At 49.0% G+C, this 16,973-nt stretch overlaps 1 pseudogene; it reads left to right on the top strand.

The window, feature by feature from the left end:
* The first annotated feature begins 11,551 nt into the window (after positions 1-11,551).
* LOC120867766 lies at positions 11,552-15,320 on the top strand (annotated as a pseudogene).
* Positions 15,321-16,973: the final 1,653 nt, after the last annotated feature.

Below are 16,973 nucleotides of genomic sequence, written 5' to 3'. Positions count from 1 at the left end.
AAAGGATATCTCTTTTTGGTGTTAGTTCTAGAAGGTGTTGTAGGTCTTCACAGAATGGGTCAACTTCAACTTCTTCAGCATTAGTGGTTGGGACATAGATTTGGATTACTGTGATGTTGAATGGTTTGCCTTGGAAATGAACCAAGATCCTTCTGTCATTTTTGAGATTGCACCCAAGTACTGCATTTCAGACTCTCTTGTTGACTATGAGGGCTACTCCATTTCTTCTAAGGGATTCTTGCCCATAGTAGTAAATATAATAGTCATCTGAATTAAATTTGCCTATCCCTGTCCACTTTAGTTGGCTGATTCCTAAGATGTTGATGTTCAGTCAAGCCATCTCCTGCTTGACTATGTCCAATTTACCTTGATTTGTGGACCTAATATTCAAGGTTCCTATGCAATATTGTTCTTTACAGCATCAGACACATCTTTTACCACCATCTTTCAACCAGACCATGTGGTTCTATCACCACCAGACACATCCACAACTGAGTGTCATTCCCACTTTGGCCCAGTGGCTTGTTTCTTACTGGAGCTATTAATAATTGTGCTCCAGTAGCATACCGGATGCATTATGACCTGGGGGCGGGGGTGGGGCTCACCTCCCGGCGTCATAACTTCTTGCCTTTTCATACTGTCCATGAAGTTTTCTAGACAAAATACTCAAGTGGGTTGCCATTTCTTTCTCCAGTGAACCACATTTTGTCAGAACTCTTCACTATGACCTGTCCATCTTGGGTGGCCTTCATGGCTCATAGCTTCACTGAGTTATGCAAGCCCCTTCACCACTACAAGGCTGTGATCCATGAAGGGAAAGCTGGTGCTTAAGGGTGCTTAATATTCACAAGGCCTGTGGGACTATAAATGACCTCTTCCCTCAAGAAATGCCCTGCAGTTGGTAAATCAACGAATTCAGTACAGGGCCAACTCTTAAGATGCCATTTCAAGAGCAAAATTTTCCTCCCATTCTATAAATCACATGAAAATATGCTCAGCATCTTTGGGTTTTCCTTGGTCCAGTGGTTAAGAATATGACTCCCCATGCAGGGGATGCAGGTTCGATCCTCTTGGGGAACTAAGACCTCACTTGCCTAGTGGCCCAAGGGGTGAACCCGTGGGGTGAAACTACTGAGCCTGCATGCTCTAGAATTCACGCGCCACAACTAGAGTAGCCCATGGCACAATGAAGACCCTGAATGCTGCAGCTAAGATGCAATGCAGCCAAAAATAAAAGTATGTAATTTTTAAAGTTTTTAATTAAAATAAGTACCTACCACTTCCCTTCAGGCCTTGGTGAGCTGGGCTGGTATCTCATCCCTTAGGAGGCTTGGGTTCCAAGGCTAGACTCTCTGGCTGAGGGTGCTGGGGAGATTGTACCAACAATGAGCCCCCTGGGACCTCTAGTGTCTGGTCCCCTTCTGGATGTGACCACAATCTAAACAGCTAGATTTAGGTTTAGGCAGCTAAACCAAGCCTAAAGGACCCCCAAAATGATGGTCCCTTCAGGCAAGAAGAGCTTTGAAAAGTCATCTGGTCTCTCGTGTCCTCTGAGTTCCGACTTTCTTAGAGGCACCCCACTTACAAAATGACAACCCCTCAGCATAGCAGCTTGACAGGGATTCCAATATATCTGGAGGCGACAGGTGAGGAAGGAGCAGTAATGAGGCACAAGCCCTTGGGTATTTGTGCTGGTACACTACACTCTAATTGACAACCCAGGAACAAGACTTTCCCTAGGGCTCTGGTTGCCCCAGTAACCAGAGTTGGCATGAAGAAATCCTGCCGTCTTGTGGCCATTGCTCACAACTACAACTTGCAAATTGGTGCTTAACATTCATTCACAAGGGGGGCTGCTGCTGCTAAGTCACTTCAGTCGTGTCCAACTCTGTGCGACGCCATAGACGGCAGCCCACCAGGCTCCCCCGTCCCTGGGATTCTCCAGGCAAGAACACTGGAGTGGGTTGCTATTTCTTTCTCCAGCTGTAGGGATGTAAATAAATAACTCCTTCCCTAATAAGATGGGCTAGATAGGCCACCCAATCCAGTATTCGTGGGCTTCCCTTGTGGCTCAGCTGGTAAAGAATCTGCCTGCAATGCAGGAGACCTGGGTTGGGAAGATCCCCTGAAGAAGGGAAAGGCTACCCACTCCAGTATTCTCTTCTGAAAAAAGCCATGAATGGAGGAGCTGGTGGGCTGCATTCCATGGGGCTGCAAAGAGTCAGATATAACTGAGCAACTAAGCATGCACACGCAAGGCATGGGGTCAACCGAAATGTCCATCGACAGAACGGATGAAGATGCTACATGTACTGAATGGACTGTGGCTCAGCCAGAAACAGAAGGAAATAATGCCATCTGCAGCAAAATGGACGGACCGGGAGATGTCCACACTAAGTCCAGTGAGTCAGGCAGAGAAAGACATGCATGATATCACTTACAGGTAGAAGACAAAAATTGATAGAACTGAACTAATTTACAAAAGAGAAACAACTCACAGACTTAGATGATATAGTTAGGGTTACCAATAGGGAAAGTTGGGGGGGATAAATGAGGCTGGATTTAAGCAACACCCACTAATATTTATGGGCTTTCCTGGTGGCTCAGACAGTAAAGAAGTCTGCAATGCAAAAGACCCAGGTTCAATCTCTAGATTGGGAAGATCCCCTGGCGAAGGGCATGGCAACCCACTCCAGTATTCTTGCCTTGAGAATTCCACTGACAGAGGAGCGTGGTGGGCTACAGCCCAGGGACTCACAAAGAGTTGGACACGACTGAGCAACTGACACTTTCAGTAGCGTTTATAAAATAATCAACAAGGGCCTACTATAGAGGACAGGGAACTCCACTCAACATTCTGTCATAACCTATATGCAAAAAGAAGCCAAAAGCAAAGAAATTTATATATACATATGTCTATTTATACCTGAATCACACTGCTGTACACTTCAAATAAACATAACATTGCAAATCAACAATACTCCAAGATAAACTAATCTTTAAAACATAAAAAATGCCTAACAAAGTTCCCTTTGGCCACAGGGACCTGGGCTCTTACCACATCCTGGGGCCTGAGGAAGCTGGAGCCAAAGGCTGGACTAACCATAGGGCTGACAGTCTAGGCCAGAGAGCATGGAGAGCACAGTTCTGATGCTAACCAACCCTGAACCAAAGATCACCTCTCACCAGAGGCCCCAGGACCCTGACCTGAACCAGAAATCACAACAGCAGCTGCGATTTACTGAGACCTGCGTGAAGCAGCACAGCCTTCCTGTGTAGGCACATACCCCTCGCCTTACTGATGAGCAAACAGGCAAGATGTTCAAAAGCTACCACTGCCATGCGCTAAAGCCAGCGCTGGCATCACGATCCACCATGAGGACTCTGAAATTAGTCCTTTCAGGGGTGGATCAGAGAGGAAGTACGGGGGCTCCTCAGAGGTTGGCAAGGAGGGGAGCTCCCACCAGGCCTTTCTGTGTGCACACTTAGATGAAAGGTCAGGCCGCTCACTGCAGGAAGCTGTGTACAGAGCTAAGTGTGGACCCCTGTTCTACAGGTTCATGCGTTTCTCAGCAGTAGAACCTCTGCTTTGAAATAAATCTTAGATCCAGTCAGAGGGAGGGAATGTACAGATACTTAGGACTGATTCACATTGTTGTATGGCAGAAAGCTACACAACATTGTTAATTATCCTCCAATTAAGTAACAATATTAAAAAAAATATTAGATGATAACATATAAAATGGAAAAAAAAAGTGAAACTACTTTGGCTGAAGTGAGGATACAGCGGCCTGGCCCACTCAGTCTGCAAGATCCAAGCCTTTAGTGAACAGGAGGACAATAGTTGCTTCTTTCCTTCCATTATTCAGATAAGAAAAGAAAGGCCAAGAAGGCAACTTTTGCTCAGGCTTCTCGGCGGACACAGACTACACTGAATTCTAATGAGCTCTACATTTCTGCTTTCTCTCACACTGTCTGTGCTCCCAAGGGCAGGCCTGGTCCTCCGTGCAGTGCCTGCTGCCATCAATGAATGAATAATGAGAGGGGACTGGCCCCAGTCACACAGTGGGCTTAGTGATAGGTCACTGGGCTCCTGGCCATAAGCTGTGTTTGTACCTTACACCACCAGGATCAATGACAGTAAGCTGGAGGTAAATGAAATTACCGCCCTCAACCATTTATGCTTAGGGGAGTAACATGTTAGCCATTCCTAAGGGAAATAGTTCAAATTTGTTACTAACAAAGTAAGCCAAGGGAGTGGAATACAGAGTTGCGTCCATCTTCCAGGGCAGCTGCCAAACCCAAATGAGACGAATGGAAGGGTAAGTTCTGGTGAGGACACAGCGGCAGAACAGCCACACAGGTTTCCAATCCTTTCACAAAAACAAAGCCACCAGGAGAGTAAAAGGAACCCCCGGGTGACATTAAGGGAGTTCATCAGACTCTAGAACGTGAAGGAGTAGGGCCAAACCACTCATAGCCATAACACCAGTGTGGTTTCAGCACGGGGAGGAGAAAGGCAAGTTTTTTAGGCCCTTTGAGTCAAGTAACCCGAGAATTATGATCAAATACACATCCCTTCTAGATAGAAAACTCAACAAGCCAATATGAGAACTGTCAAAACTAGGAGCAGAGTCCCATGCTTTCGTTTAAAAGTGAAAAATGGGGGATGCAAGAAAGTTGCGAATGGAGTCTCTAGCAATGAACAATTTATTATCTAAAGTAAAAAATACACTGGATGGGAGTACACAGACATTAGACACTGCTGAAGGAAAGCGCAGTAAGTCTGAATTCAGCAATAAAAATTACACAGACTGAAGCACAGAAAGAGAGACAAGACCCCTCCAAAAAAATAACAACAGGTAAGTTACTACAATATTAAGTAGTTTAAAATATGTGTAAGTCTAAAAATCTTTGAAGAAACAGCCACAATTTTTTTCAAACTGGATTAGAACTATAACCCTACAGATTCTAGGAAGTCAAAGAACCTCACACACACTATAATAAAACTGAAGCTAAAAAAGCAGCCAGAGGAAAAAAAAAGATGTATTACAGATAAAGGAACAAATATAACAATGGCAGCCAACTTCTCATCAGAAATTTTGTAAAGCATTAGATTAATGTCAGATGTGCTAAAAGAAAAAAACCTGTTAGCTTGGAATTCTACACCGAGTGAAAATATCCTTTTTTAAAGGGGAAATTAACTCTTTTTCAAGTAAAAACTGAAACAATGAATTACCAGAAAAGCTGAAATATAAGAAATGTGAAAGTAATTTCTTCAGGTAGAAGGAAAATACCACCAGATGAAAATCTGAATCTATACGAAGGAATAAGGAACACCAGAAATAGTAAACATCTGGGTGAATAGAAGATTTTCTTTCATTTGTTTAATATCTCTAAAAATACTGACTATCCAAAGCACACTGTGGCGGTTATAGCATAGAAATAAAATGTGTGAAAGAGCACAAGTAACGGCAATAGGGAAATCAAAGTGTTCTGTTTGAAGGATCTTATAGTATAGCAAAGGACTATCCTATCAGTTCAAGGTATGTTTTGGTGAAGCTGTGTTTTAAATCCTAGGTCGACCACTGAATAAAACAAAGAATATAGCTAATAAGTCACCAGTGATTAACATAATACCACACACACAAAAAAAAAGGTCCAAAAATGGGCATGAAAAGAGAAAAGGAACAAAGAACAGAAGAGTCAAATAGAAAACAGCTAGTAGGTTTATACCAAACTATACAAGTGATCACAATAAATAGGCTAAACACTCCCAAGTAAAAGGCCCTGGTCAAAAGGGATTATCAGAATAGATTAAAAAAAAAAACAACACCCCAACTACATGCTGTTTATACAAAGCCTACTTTAAACATGAATACACAGATTAAAACAATGGAAATGATTTAGAAGCTATCCTATATACACACTAATCAAAAGAAAAATGAAGTATCTATAATGACATAAAACTGATTCTAGGATAAAAAAAATATCCAATAAAGTAGACTTCGAGACAACAAATACTTATAAAGGATTTTTTAAAAAGGACATAATAATAAAATGATCAATTCATCAAGAAGGCAACAGTCCTAAATACTCATGCACCCAAAACAGAGCTTCAAAATATGTGAAACAAAGACTCACAGAACTGAAGAGAAGCCATTTCCAATTCCAGCTGGAGATCTTAACACTCCTCTTTTAGCAACAGAACAAATAGATCCCTTAAAAAAAAAGTAAGCTTATGGAATACATACACAAACCTATCAATCAGTTTGACTTATAGCATATTTCACCCAACAACACTTAAAGGCATTCAGGTATATCTGGAACATTCATCAAGATAGACTCATTTCTAGACTCATTTCTGGACACTCAGACATTCTTTAACAAATTTAAAAGAATTAAAAACATCAAGAACATACTCTTGGACTATAATGGAAATAACCTAGACATCAATAATAGAATATTTGGGAAAATCTTCAAGTATTTGGAAATGTAAGCAATATGTACACACTTAAATAACTCAGGGATCAAAGAAAAAAAATCACAGTAAAAATACTTATCTATAGAGGAAAGAAGAAACAGAAGGGGACAGAAATGGAAGGTAATAGTCTCTGCTCTCCAATGCAGGAGCCCCAGGAGAAGCAGGTTCAATCCCTGGGTCGGGAAGGTCCCCTGAAGAAGGAAACAGCTACCCTCCCCAGGATTCTTGCCTGGAGAATCCCGTGGGCTGCAGTCCATGGGGTCACGGAGTCGGACACGGCTGAAGCGACTTGGCACACATGTACCTTGTCCTATGCATTGACTTTGGAAGCATGTGATGTTTAGTAAATAACAATTAAAGAGGGAAAAATCCCTAAAAACTGAGAGAACAAATGGATGTAATTTTACTCATATATCAAGCCCAATCCATAACCAAGAGAGAAAATAAGTGTTTTAAACTGTACATTCCTAATAGGCTGTATTTAGTAGTTTTGTGGTGTGTAGTAATTGCAGTCATCTTGTTTTGAAAGTATTATGTTGAAACCATAATACAGAGCAAGAAAAGTAATTTTGTTACTGTAACTAGAAACCAAGATTTTTAAGATAAAAGAAGAGATTTAAGTATACAACTCAAGAACTGAAAACACTGTCACCTTAAGTTTTACTTGGAAATAACACTAACTCATGACCTATTTTCTCCTAACTATTTTATCTCATCTCTGTACTGAAAAGGCCTAGAAGCAATATAACTAATTAGCATCCAGACTGTGGTCTTTTGTAAAATATATATATATATTTATTTATTTATTTATTTATGGCTGCCCTGGGCCTTTGTTGCTCTCTGCAGGCTTTCTCCAGACGTGGTCCGTGGGCTCTAGGGCGCGAGGGCTCAGGAGTGTGGGGCACAGGCTTAGTTGCTCTGTGGCATGTGGAATCTTCCGGGACCAAGGATCGAACCTGTGTCCCTTGCGTTATCAGGTGGATTCTTAACCACTGGACCATCAGGGAAGTCCCAGACTGTGGTCTTTAAAAACTACTTCCCACTAAAAGAAACCAGCATTTCTTAAAGGAATTACAGATTAAGGTCAGAAGCAGGAAGGACACTCACAAAATGAGCCCAGGATTTCTTAATGGGACAGAAAAAAACGAAAGTGTTAGATGCTCAGTCATAACAAGGAAGCTACAAAAAAAAATAGGGTTATGTCAAAAGCACACAGCAATCAACTCTTCAAATATGGAAGCATCAAAAATAATAATGACTATAATTGATTAAAACACATATTTTAAAAACTCTTTGAGTGTGTGATAGGGGAAAATTTTTGAAGGTTGCTAGAACAATGAATGACCTTACTTTGAAAATAAAAAGAAAAAAAGAATCATGTATTTTTCTTGCCTTTCCTGTACAAACTGTGTATCACGGTGATAAAATAATTGCTGAAGGAAACAATGCTAGTAAATGTAGAAAGGAACAAAAAAAAAAAATAATCAGGTACAGGCACAGGGCTGGTACAGCCTGAGAGTGTGTTTTATCTGTTAAAGATACATACTGAAGCTTTTAAGGTTGAAATTACATGATTGCCGAGATTTGCTTTTAAAATATTCCCCTAAAAAAAACAGTAAGTGGGATAAAAACATGAAGCAAGATGCTAATACATGTCGAAACTGACGATGGATGCTTGGAGACTCACTGTATTACTCTCTCTGCTTTCTTTCTATGTTAGAAATTTTCCAGAATAAGAAACTCAGATATATGTGGTGTTAGTTGCTCAGTTGTGTGTGACTGTGACCCCATGGACTGTAGCCCGCCAGGTTCCTTTGTCCGTGGGGATTCTCCAGGTAAGAATACTAGAGTGGGTTGCCATTCCCTTCTCCAGGGAATCTTCCCTGATCCAGGGATCAAACCCAGGTCTCCTGCATTGCAGGCAGATTCTTTACCATCTGAGCTACCAGAGTGAGAGACAGTCATGTCCAACTCTTTGCAACCCCATGGACTGTAGCCTACCAGGCTCCTCTGTCCATGGGATTTTCCAGGCAATAGTACTGGAGTGGATTGCCATTTGCTTCTCCAGGGGATCTTCCCAACCCAGGGCTCGAACCCGGGTCTCCCGCATTGTAGACAGACGCTTTACAGTCTGAGCCACCAGGGAAGTCCTCAAATATATGTGGAGAGAGTTTATCTTCAGTTCAGTCGCTCAGTCGTGTCCAACTCCTTGCGACTCCATGGACTGCAGCATGCCAGGCTTCCCTGTCCATCACCCACTCCTAGAGCCTACTCAAACTCATGTCCATCACGTTGGTGATGCCATCCAACCATCTCATACTCTGTCGTCCCCCTCTCCTCCCTGCCTTCAATCTTTCCCAGCATCAGGGTCTTTTCAAATGAGTCAATTCTTCCCATCAGAGGGTCAAAGTATTGGAGTTTCAGCTTCAGCATCAGTTAACATTGGCTTAAGTTAGACTGTTCTCCTCCAAAGGCCTCTGGGGTCCAGATCTGGGTTCCCACCCCAGTCCCACAGCTGCGGGTATGCAGTGAGGTACTTTCCGGGCACCGTCTCCGCTCCCTGGGTGGTTCTGACGTCCTTCACCCCTTCCTTCCTCCCGGACCCAGCCTTAACTCTTTGGGATGTGCTTGGGGTGGTTTCCAACCCACAGGCACATTTCTGTTTCCAAAGATAACACAGCAAGAGAGCGTGGGTGTTTGCCTGTGGGTGGTGTGCCTCCTCCCAACCCTGCCCCACCTTCAGGCCTTCTGGGCCCCCAAGCCTGAGCTCAGGTGGCCCCCGGGGGTGAAGGCCTCTGGGTGACAGGCTTACACTCTGGGACTGAAGGAGGGGTTCTGGCCTCCACGGTGGGTGTGCTGGTGGTGAGAAGCTTCCCAGCAGAGGTGCTGATACTGGGCCCTGCAGTGGCTCAGCCCGCCCCTCCCGGGCCCACACTGTCCCTAGAGTCTCCACAGGGGGTCCAGTGCCCCCCCAAGCCCATCTGTATCAGAAGGCCACCGGATAACCGCTGGTCTGCTGGCTCCCCAGCCCCCAGCCTGTCGTGCTCAGAACCTGCTCGGGCGGCCAGCACTGCCACTGAGGGCTGCGTGGCTCTGGGGAGACTGTGGCCTTTGGGGCATTCGATTTTCCTCCTTATGAAAGAGAGGTGCAGCCTCCCAGGTCTTTAAGGTCCTGTTGGGTCACTCCTCCCCTCAGGAGCCTTCCCTCCTCCAGATCCAGCCCCAACGCCTTGTCCCAGCAGCTCCCAAACTGTGCTTATCCTCACCTGGCATCTCCTTCGAGGCCTTTCCTTACGATCCATCCCCCACCTCTGCCACCCTCCTCTGAGCATCCCACCTTCTGACTGGGGCTCCACACAGTCTGCACTCATGCCTGCTGTTCATCTCCGCTCCTGCCCGCTGCCTGCCACAGGGCTTCCCTTCAAAGCTCTGCTCCACTGCCAGCGGAGCCCTTCCTACCCTCCCAGCCAGAGCCCGGTCAGAAGTGAGTTCTTCCTCCAAAACACTAGAAGGTCTACGCAGACAACTCACCGAGCCCTCAGGAGTCCTTGCCTGAGCATCCCATGTCATGAAGGGGTCCGGGGCAGGTATGGAATCCCCCACATGGTTGACGAATCCTTCATCTGAGAACATCTGACGTAGCAGAGGCTGGCCAGGGTACAAAAAATAGTTATCTGCATGATACTTGACAGGTTGTAAAAAATTTCACACCATCAACTTCAGTTAATCCTGAAAGCCACTCAGAGGCAGCCCTGAGCAAGGGGACGCTGAGTGACCTCCCCAAGGCCAGGGTGTGTGTGATCACCTGGGCCAGCACCAGGCCCCAGCTCTCCTGGCCCCAGGGCCCCCTCTGCTTCCTCTCAGAACCTGGCTGCAATTGGGGAGCAGCCCACACGTTAGCAAAGGCTGAGCTGAGCCATCACCACCACCCAGAAGAAAGCACTGGCGTTTAGCCTCTGTTGGAGATGGTCCCTGCCTTCTCTCCTGCAGTTTCTTCATCTGAAAAATGGCCTTCCCTTGGAGAGGCCTGAAAATTCCACCAGCTGGAGTCTATGAGAGCCCGAGCAGAATCCCTTATGGAAAATAGCAAAGGCCAGGGCAGGACACGCTCGTGAGATCGAGTGATCCTGTCCCTGGAGGAAGGAAACCTCAGACAGGCTGAGGCCTCCAAGCAGCAACAGCAGGCAGGACTCAGGGCCGCCCCCCTCCCTCCCACCTAAACTCAGGGCTGAGCATGCCTGGGGATAGGAGGGCAGATGGCTACCCCACGGGGCTGCCCCAGGCCAACCCAGCCATCTCTCAGGGCATCTGACCTCCGCTGCTGATTTCTACCCAGAGGACGTCATGAGCATTTTTAGTTCCCAAGGAATGTTAATCAGCACCCGGAGGCTGGGCTGCCCTGAGATAGGACTGCTGTTTAAAACAAACAGGGGCTTCCCTGGTGGCTCACTGGTAAAGAATCCTCCTGCTGATGGGTTCGATCCCTGGTCTGGGGAGATGCCACATGCCAAGGAGCAGTGGAGCCGTGTGCCACAACTACTGAGCCTGTACCTGCAAGCCTGTGCTCCTCAACATGAGCCCCCACTCGCTGCAACTAGAGAAAAATCCATGCAGCAATGATGACCCAGCACAGCCAAATAAATGAATCCCAGGCAGGCACTCTGGTGGCTCTCGTCTGCAGGGACCTGTTTTTATGGGTTTATCTCACCCTGACAACTGAGTGTCTGCAGGGCCATCTAGACACAGTGTCCTGGGACCTTGCTGGTTCAGCTTCCTCATCCCTCCTCGAGGCCTGGGACAGAGGACTTGGGGAGCCCCACTGTCAAACATTCCGCCTCTGAATGAACATTCTTGGCAAACAGCACCCACATCCTTCCACCGCTCCTAGCTGGGGGAGGCAGGCACACGGGGGGCTAAGCTCTCTACTCAGCAATTGCGGCCCCAGGTCTAAGTTGGAGCCCTAGGGCTGATTGCAGGGCTTGGGGCACAGGGATGGAAGGTGGGGAGGGGAGGCACGTGGTCCAGACTCTCTCCTCCAGGCCCGTGTGTCCTCAGCCAGCTGAGGCCATGCCTGCCCTGGGGACCGTCTGCAGCCTGCAGCTGCTCAGTACACTCTGGGTGGGCTTGGCCAGGGTGGGCTCCAGCTCCCTGAGCCTCAAACATCAGAAAGTGCAGGTGAGGCATCTCCCCACAAGCCCTGCCTTCTGAATGGGGAAACTCCTTCCAGCCCTGCCCTGAGCTGTGTGACCTGGCCAGCGGCTCACATGCTCTGGGCTTCAGCCTTCCTCCAGAGCACAAAGGAGACCTCTAGGTCTAAATGCGGGCCCGTACCTCACACTGCTTCTGGACAGACAAGGGGGCTCAGGGTCCTAAGGAGAACACCTCCTCTTTCCAGCAGAGAAAGGAATCCAAGAAGCCAGCAGTCGCACCGAAGCCCCAAGGCCCTGGGAGGCTGGCTTGGCCTGGAAGTCAGGCAGAAAGTGCAGAAGATGAACTGGAAATCCAGGTGGGTCTCTGCAGTTTTATGCCTCTGGCAGTGGAGGGGATAGTGGACTCTGTACCACTGGGCTCTGGAAGGTCTTTGCCCATCAGCAGGCAAATACCTAAGTAACTTTGCTCCAGCAAGATGAGCTCCAAGCAGAGGGGAATGGAGGTGCCAGCAGACACCAGGTGATCGCAAAGGGTAGCCAGCAAACAGACACCAGGAAGAAAGCGCTGCTCAGACTGGAGATGTTTCCCTAGAGAAAACTTTCTGATGGACTCAGGGACCTCTCAGACCTTATCTGACTTTATTTTATGAGGGGCAGAACCCTGGACAGGTGAGCTGGGGGTCCAGCTCTCACCGAACCCCACCTATCGATGAGGATGGAGCCCACCAGGCTTGCTTAGGCTTTGGTGAATTGTGCACGGAGGGCCAAGGAAGACTAGGAGAGAGAGGGCGTGAAGGCATTTTATAAGGGATCCCCACCTGTGTGGGGAAGGTGAGTGCAAGGTGTGCGTGCTTAGAAAACCAGCGAATGGTCCCGACAGGAGTTAAGGTAGCGAAAGACCTCTATACAGGGGAAGCAGAATCTTCCAGGGTGCCTGGTCCCCACACCTCAGTCTCTCTTTCCACTGCTTCATCCTCCTGCTTAGCATTTAACCTCTACAACTTCCCATGAGGTCAGTAAGGCTGGTCTTTTAGAGTAAGGCCCTCATTTAGAGACAAAGGACAGAGGTTCAGCTGGGAGAGCTTATTGGCCTGAGGGGCCACAGCTTATGTGGGGCAGAGGTGGAACCCCTAGTCTGGGGGGACTCCGGTCCCCAAGCCCTGTATCCCCATCACCCTCGCAGAGAGAGAGCGGGTGGCCCAGGAAGTCTCCTTGGCCTCCCTCCACCGACCCCCAGCCTCTCCCCTGATCCCTGTGAGTCAGGGGCGAAATCCCCAACCCACACCCTCTGACCCTTGCCAGGCGCCTCCTCCCACCACGTGTGAGATCCCACCTGTCACATTCCTCCTCGACACCAGTCTGCAAATCTTTTTTAGACGAAAATGAGGGAACTTTCCCAGTGCACCAGCCAAGTCCAGCAGGGCAAGAGAAGCCCTAAACCAGCTCAGATGCAGAAGTTTCTAGTTTCCACAGAGGGAACAGCAGGCACTGCTTCAGCTAGAACTGGGAGTTGGCAAGTCCAGAGGTGGGGGGCACCCAAGGTGGAGGGGGCCGTGACACAGCCCATGACTCTGGCTCTGCTCTCCAAACGCCTCCAGTCCTGGGGTCCCATCTCGATCATCACAGGCCCCTCCACTCCCTCTGAACTTGTTTCCCAAAATGGAGTTTCAGACCTAGAAGCTTTCAAACCAAGTCCCACCCCCAGTGCACCCAACCGCTACTCACCAGATGAGAACACTGAGGCCAAAGGGGTCTTTTCAAGCCACTTGAAGCCACTCTCCCGTCGCGGCCACTGCGCCTGTCAGCTGCTCCTCGTCCAGCTCCAGGGTGCAGTCTAGCCTGGCAGGTCTCCAGTTCGGTGCCCCTAGTGCTGAGCAAGGTTTGCTGGGGTCATCCGACCACTCGCATCAGCCGGGGGGTGGAGGGAAAATGAGTATGCACTGAAGGGAGGGAAAGAGGGGCTTCAGGTACCCCCCCCGATCAGTGACGTCATCACTCACTTCATCTTCACGGTGGAGACGAGGGATGGAGGGGCGTTTTAAATAGGGAACCAACACGTATCTGTTTTATTAATATCTCTGAGCGTCTCTGCTCGTCTGTGAAATGGGAACCACAGTAGCCCCTCCCTGGAGGGTAAGGGCTCAGCCTGAGCCTGACCAGGATGAGGGCTGCACGCCAGGCGCGGTAGCAGCGGCCCTGGGGCTCAAAGGGGCTCCAGGGCTGGTGGGTTCCAGTCTGGCCCTGACCACCACCTCCCTCTGCAGCCCTGGGCACGTTATACAACCTCTTAGGGCCTTAGCTGTTTCACCTGAAGACGGGGCTGACACGTCCTGAGTGCAGGGCAGGGGGCAGAAGGACCATGGGCTCCTTTTCAGCCCCAAGATCCCTTTGTCTACTCATCCAGAATCTCATTGCCTAACACAGCCAGGAACCCACGTGGTTTCGGGGTAACATGAAGGTAAGCAGTCTCCACTCCCCAGAAGAGAAATGATGACGTGGCCACAGACAGAGCTCCTTCCTCTGCCCACAGCTTTGAGCTTCAAGAAGTCATCTCATAGGCTGCTGAGAAAGGAGGGCTCGTGGGGTACCCTCCCTGCAGAAAGGAAGAGATAGAGCACAGGAAGAACAAACTTGGCTCCGAGCATCCTTCGAGGAAAGCGTCAGCTTCCTGTCAGATTTTCCGCAGGACAAGGAAAGGCCTGTGCAGTCGAGAGGAAGACTACCTGGGAAGGGAAGAAGGCAGGGGGCAGACACTGTTCCCCGGGCTAGTGCTGTGTTCACCTGGGAGAGCCCTGTCCCCAAATCACCCTGCCGGCATCTCAAACTCTACCACTGGCCATTCAACCTCCTGCCTTCCAAAGCTGCAAGGATGTGGGAAACTTGTTCTAGGGGACCCCACAGCTTTTATTGGTAACCTCCTCAATGGTAAAGACAGGGTACAAGGTAAGCCCTTAAAGATGGTGAGGACAAACACTGAAGCATCTACACTATCGTGTGTAAAATAGGCAGCTGAAGGGAATTTGGTGTGTAACACAGGGAGCTCAGCCCGGTGCTCCGTGATGACCTAGAGCGGAGAGGGGGCTTCAGAGGGAGGGGAAAAATGTATACTTCAGGCTGACTCACGCTGTTGTGCTGCAGGAACCCACACGACATCGTAAAGCAATTATCCTTCAATGTAAAATAAAATCAAGATGGTGGGGATAAGACGACCAGGCCCAGGAAGGAGGGTAACCTGGCTGAAGGGTGCCTGCTGGACCCCAGGCCCTTCTCTCTCCCCCTCCTGAGAGCCCAGGGCCTCCCCTGGGATGGGGGTGGGAGGTGAGGAGCTGGGTGGGAGGGTGAGACCTCTGACAATTCCTGGGCCCTCCTCCTATAGTTCAGTGCCCCCTTTGACGCCGGGATCAAAGCTGTCGGGGGCTCAGTCCCACCGGCACGGCTAGACCCTGGGGAAGTTTCTTCAGGATGTCCTTTGGGAAGAAGCCCGTGGTAAGTCCTTGCCCAGGTCAGGTCAACTCCAAGTTTTCGCTGGAGTCCCAGCGTGAGTCTGCCTATGGGTAACCAAACAGAAGTTTTCTTCCCCACCCTTGCCTCTCAAGCTTCTGATTCCTCTGTCCCAAACACAGTCATCCCTCAGTTCCCACAGGGGATTGGTTCCAGGACTCCCCCCGCCCTGCTGCTTTTAGGGGATGGACCCCAGTCACACGGTCCACACTTCTAGGCCAGTGTTCTCCCTGTGGCAATACACCACATCCATCACCCTATGGAAGAAAAGCCAACTGTGATGGCGCCAGCAGGACGGTGGACAAAGTGGCAGGGCTTTTTGGTGGGCACTTTTTGTTTTTTTCCAGCTACGCTGTGAGGCACGTGGGATGTTAGTTCCCCAACCAAGGATGGAACCTGTGCCCCCTGCACGCGTTCGTGCCCCCTGCGAGTGCGGAGTCTTAAACCCTGGACCGCCCCAGAAGCCCCAGACACAGCACTTTGACTTGACCTCTCACTTTTCAGAAGCCCCAATCAGCAAGTGACCGACCCTGAGACCAGCCACCTCTCCATTCTCCCAGAAGCACTCAACTGGATTCCAGAACACTTTCGAGACCACACCCAGCTCTGAGCGGTATTAGCCCAAGGTGAATCAATGCTCAAACTGGATGCTGACGGTGCAAAATGTTTACTTCACCAAAGAGGAAGATTTCACTGAAAAACCACCACCCAGCCAGCCAATTCTTGGTCTGTGGTCAATGGGAAGAGAAAAAATGAACATGTAGCAAGGAGGTGTGCATGCTTAGAAAACCAAATTAGAGCCACACCTACAGCGGAGAAGTTTACTGAGGGGATGTAGGAGCAGAGGAGGGAGACAGAAAGGAGGAACGAAGGGTGAGACGAAGGAAAAGAAGATAGGCAAGGGTCCTTTAAGTACCAGAGCTTCTCAAGTGCAAAGAAAGGTACAACAACCAGTGAGGCCTGTGTGAGCAGGGGAACTTCCGGTGACACCGTCAGAGCCACTGAACTGACATTCAAGGGCAGAACAGAGGCTGGGAATGTGAAAGCCTGAGTCTGAAGCTGGACACAATTGGGGCGCGAGCAACAGCTGGAGCCACTGCCAGACACGGCTGACCTGACCTCTTCCCCTTCCTCCTGGTCCACTGAGAAGACCCGCACAGCAGACACCGCCTCATGTGGCCAAGGCTGGCCATTGCCTTGGCTCCTTCATCGATCTGGGACACTAGCGTGACGTCCCAAAAGCCTTCCAACCCCAGCTCACAGCTGAAGTGAGCCTTGATCCTTAAGTTCCACTGCTGAATTCCAGTGAAGACCCAGTCTTCCCGGGGGGAATGTCTCTTATCAGTCACGTGCTCTTTGGTATGAACTGACTCTTGAGCTAGTGACGAAGGAAGGGTGATCACAGGGGGAGAAGCACTGCCCGCCTCAGCATGTGTGCACCCATTAGAAACACAAGGGACACCCCTCTGTGGAGCTGGGGTAACGTCCACACTCTGGAGAAACCCTTGTCACAGAGGGCTCCCTGTAGGAGCCACGTATCTTCTCCAGTGACACTCTGGCCGCCAGGCACTTAAGACACAGCCCCGCAGTGCAAACCACCCATCACGCTTGGTGGGCACCACGATACCCCACCACCATCCCTCAGCGAGGCACCATGCGTGGCCCATGCAATGTCACCGCGATCAGGGAACCTCTTAGAAGTGCAGAATCTCGGGCCCTGTCCTTGCCCTAGATCAGGACCTGCGTTTTAACAAGACCCCAGGAGCATATATCGTGGCTTAACACCCACAGGGTCCTAGTCAGGCAGCGGAGCCAGGTGGCCCCACCTGACTTAGAAC

This window comes from Oryx dammah, unplaced genomic scaffold (genome assembly GCF_014754425.2).
Source record: "Oryx dammah isolate SB20612 unplaced genomic scaffold, SCBI_Odam_1.1 HiC_scaffold_9, whole genome shotgun sequence".
Taxonomy (NCBI): Eukaryota; Metazoa; Chordata; class Mammalia; order Artiodactyla; family Bovidae; genus Oryx; species Oryx dammah.
Note: the sequence above shows the minus strand (reverse complement) of the source record. Positions and strands in the feature narration are given on the sequence as shown.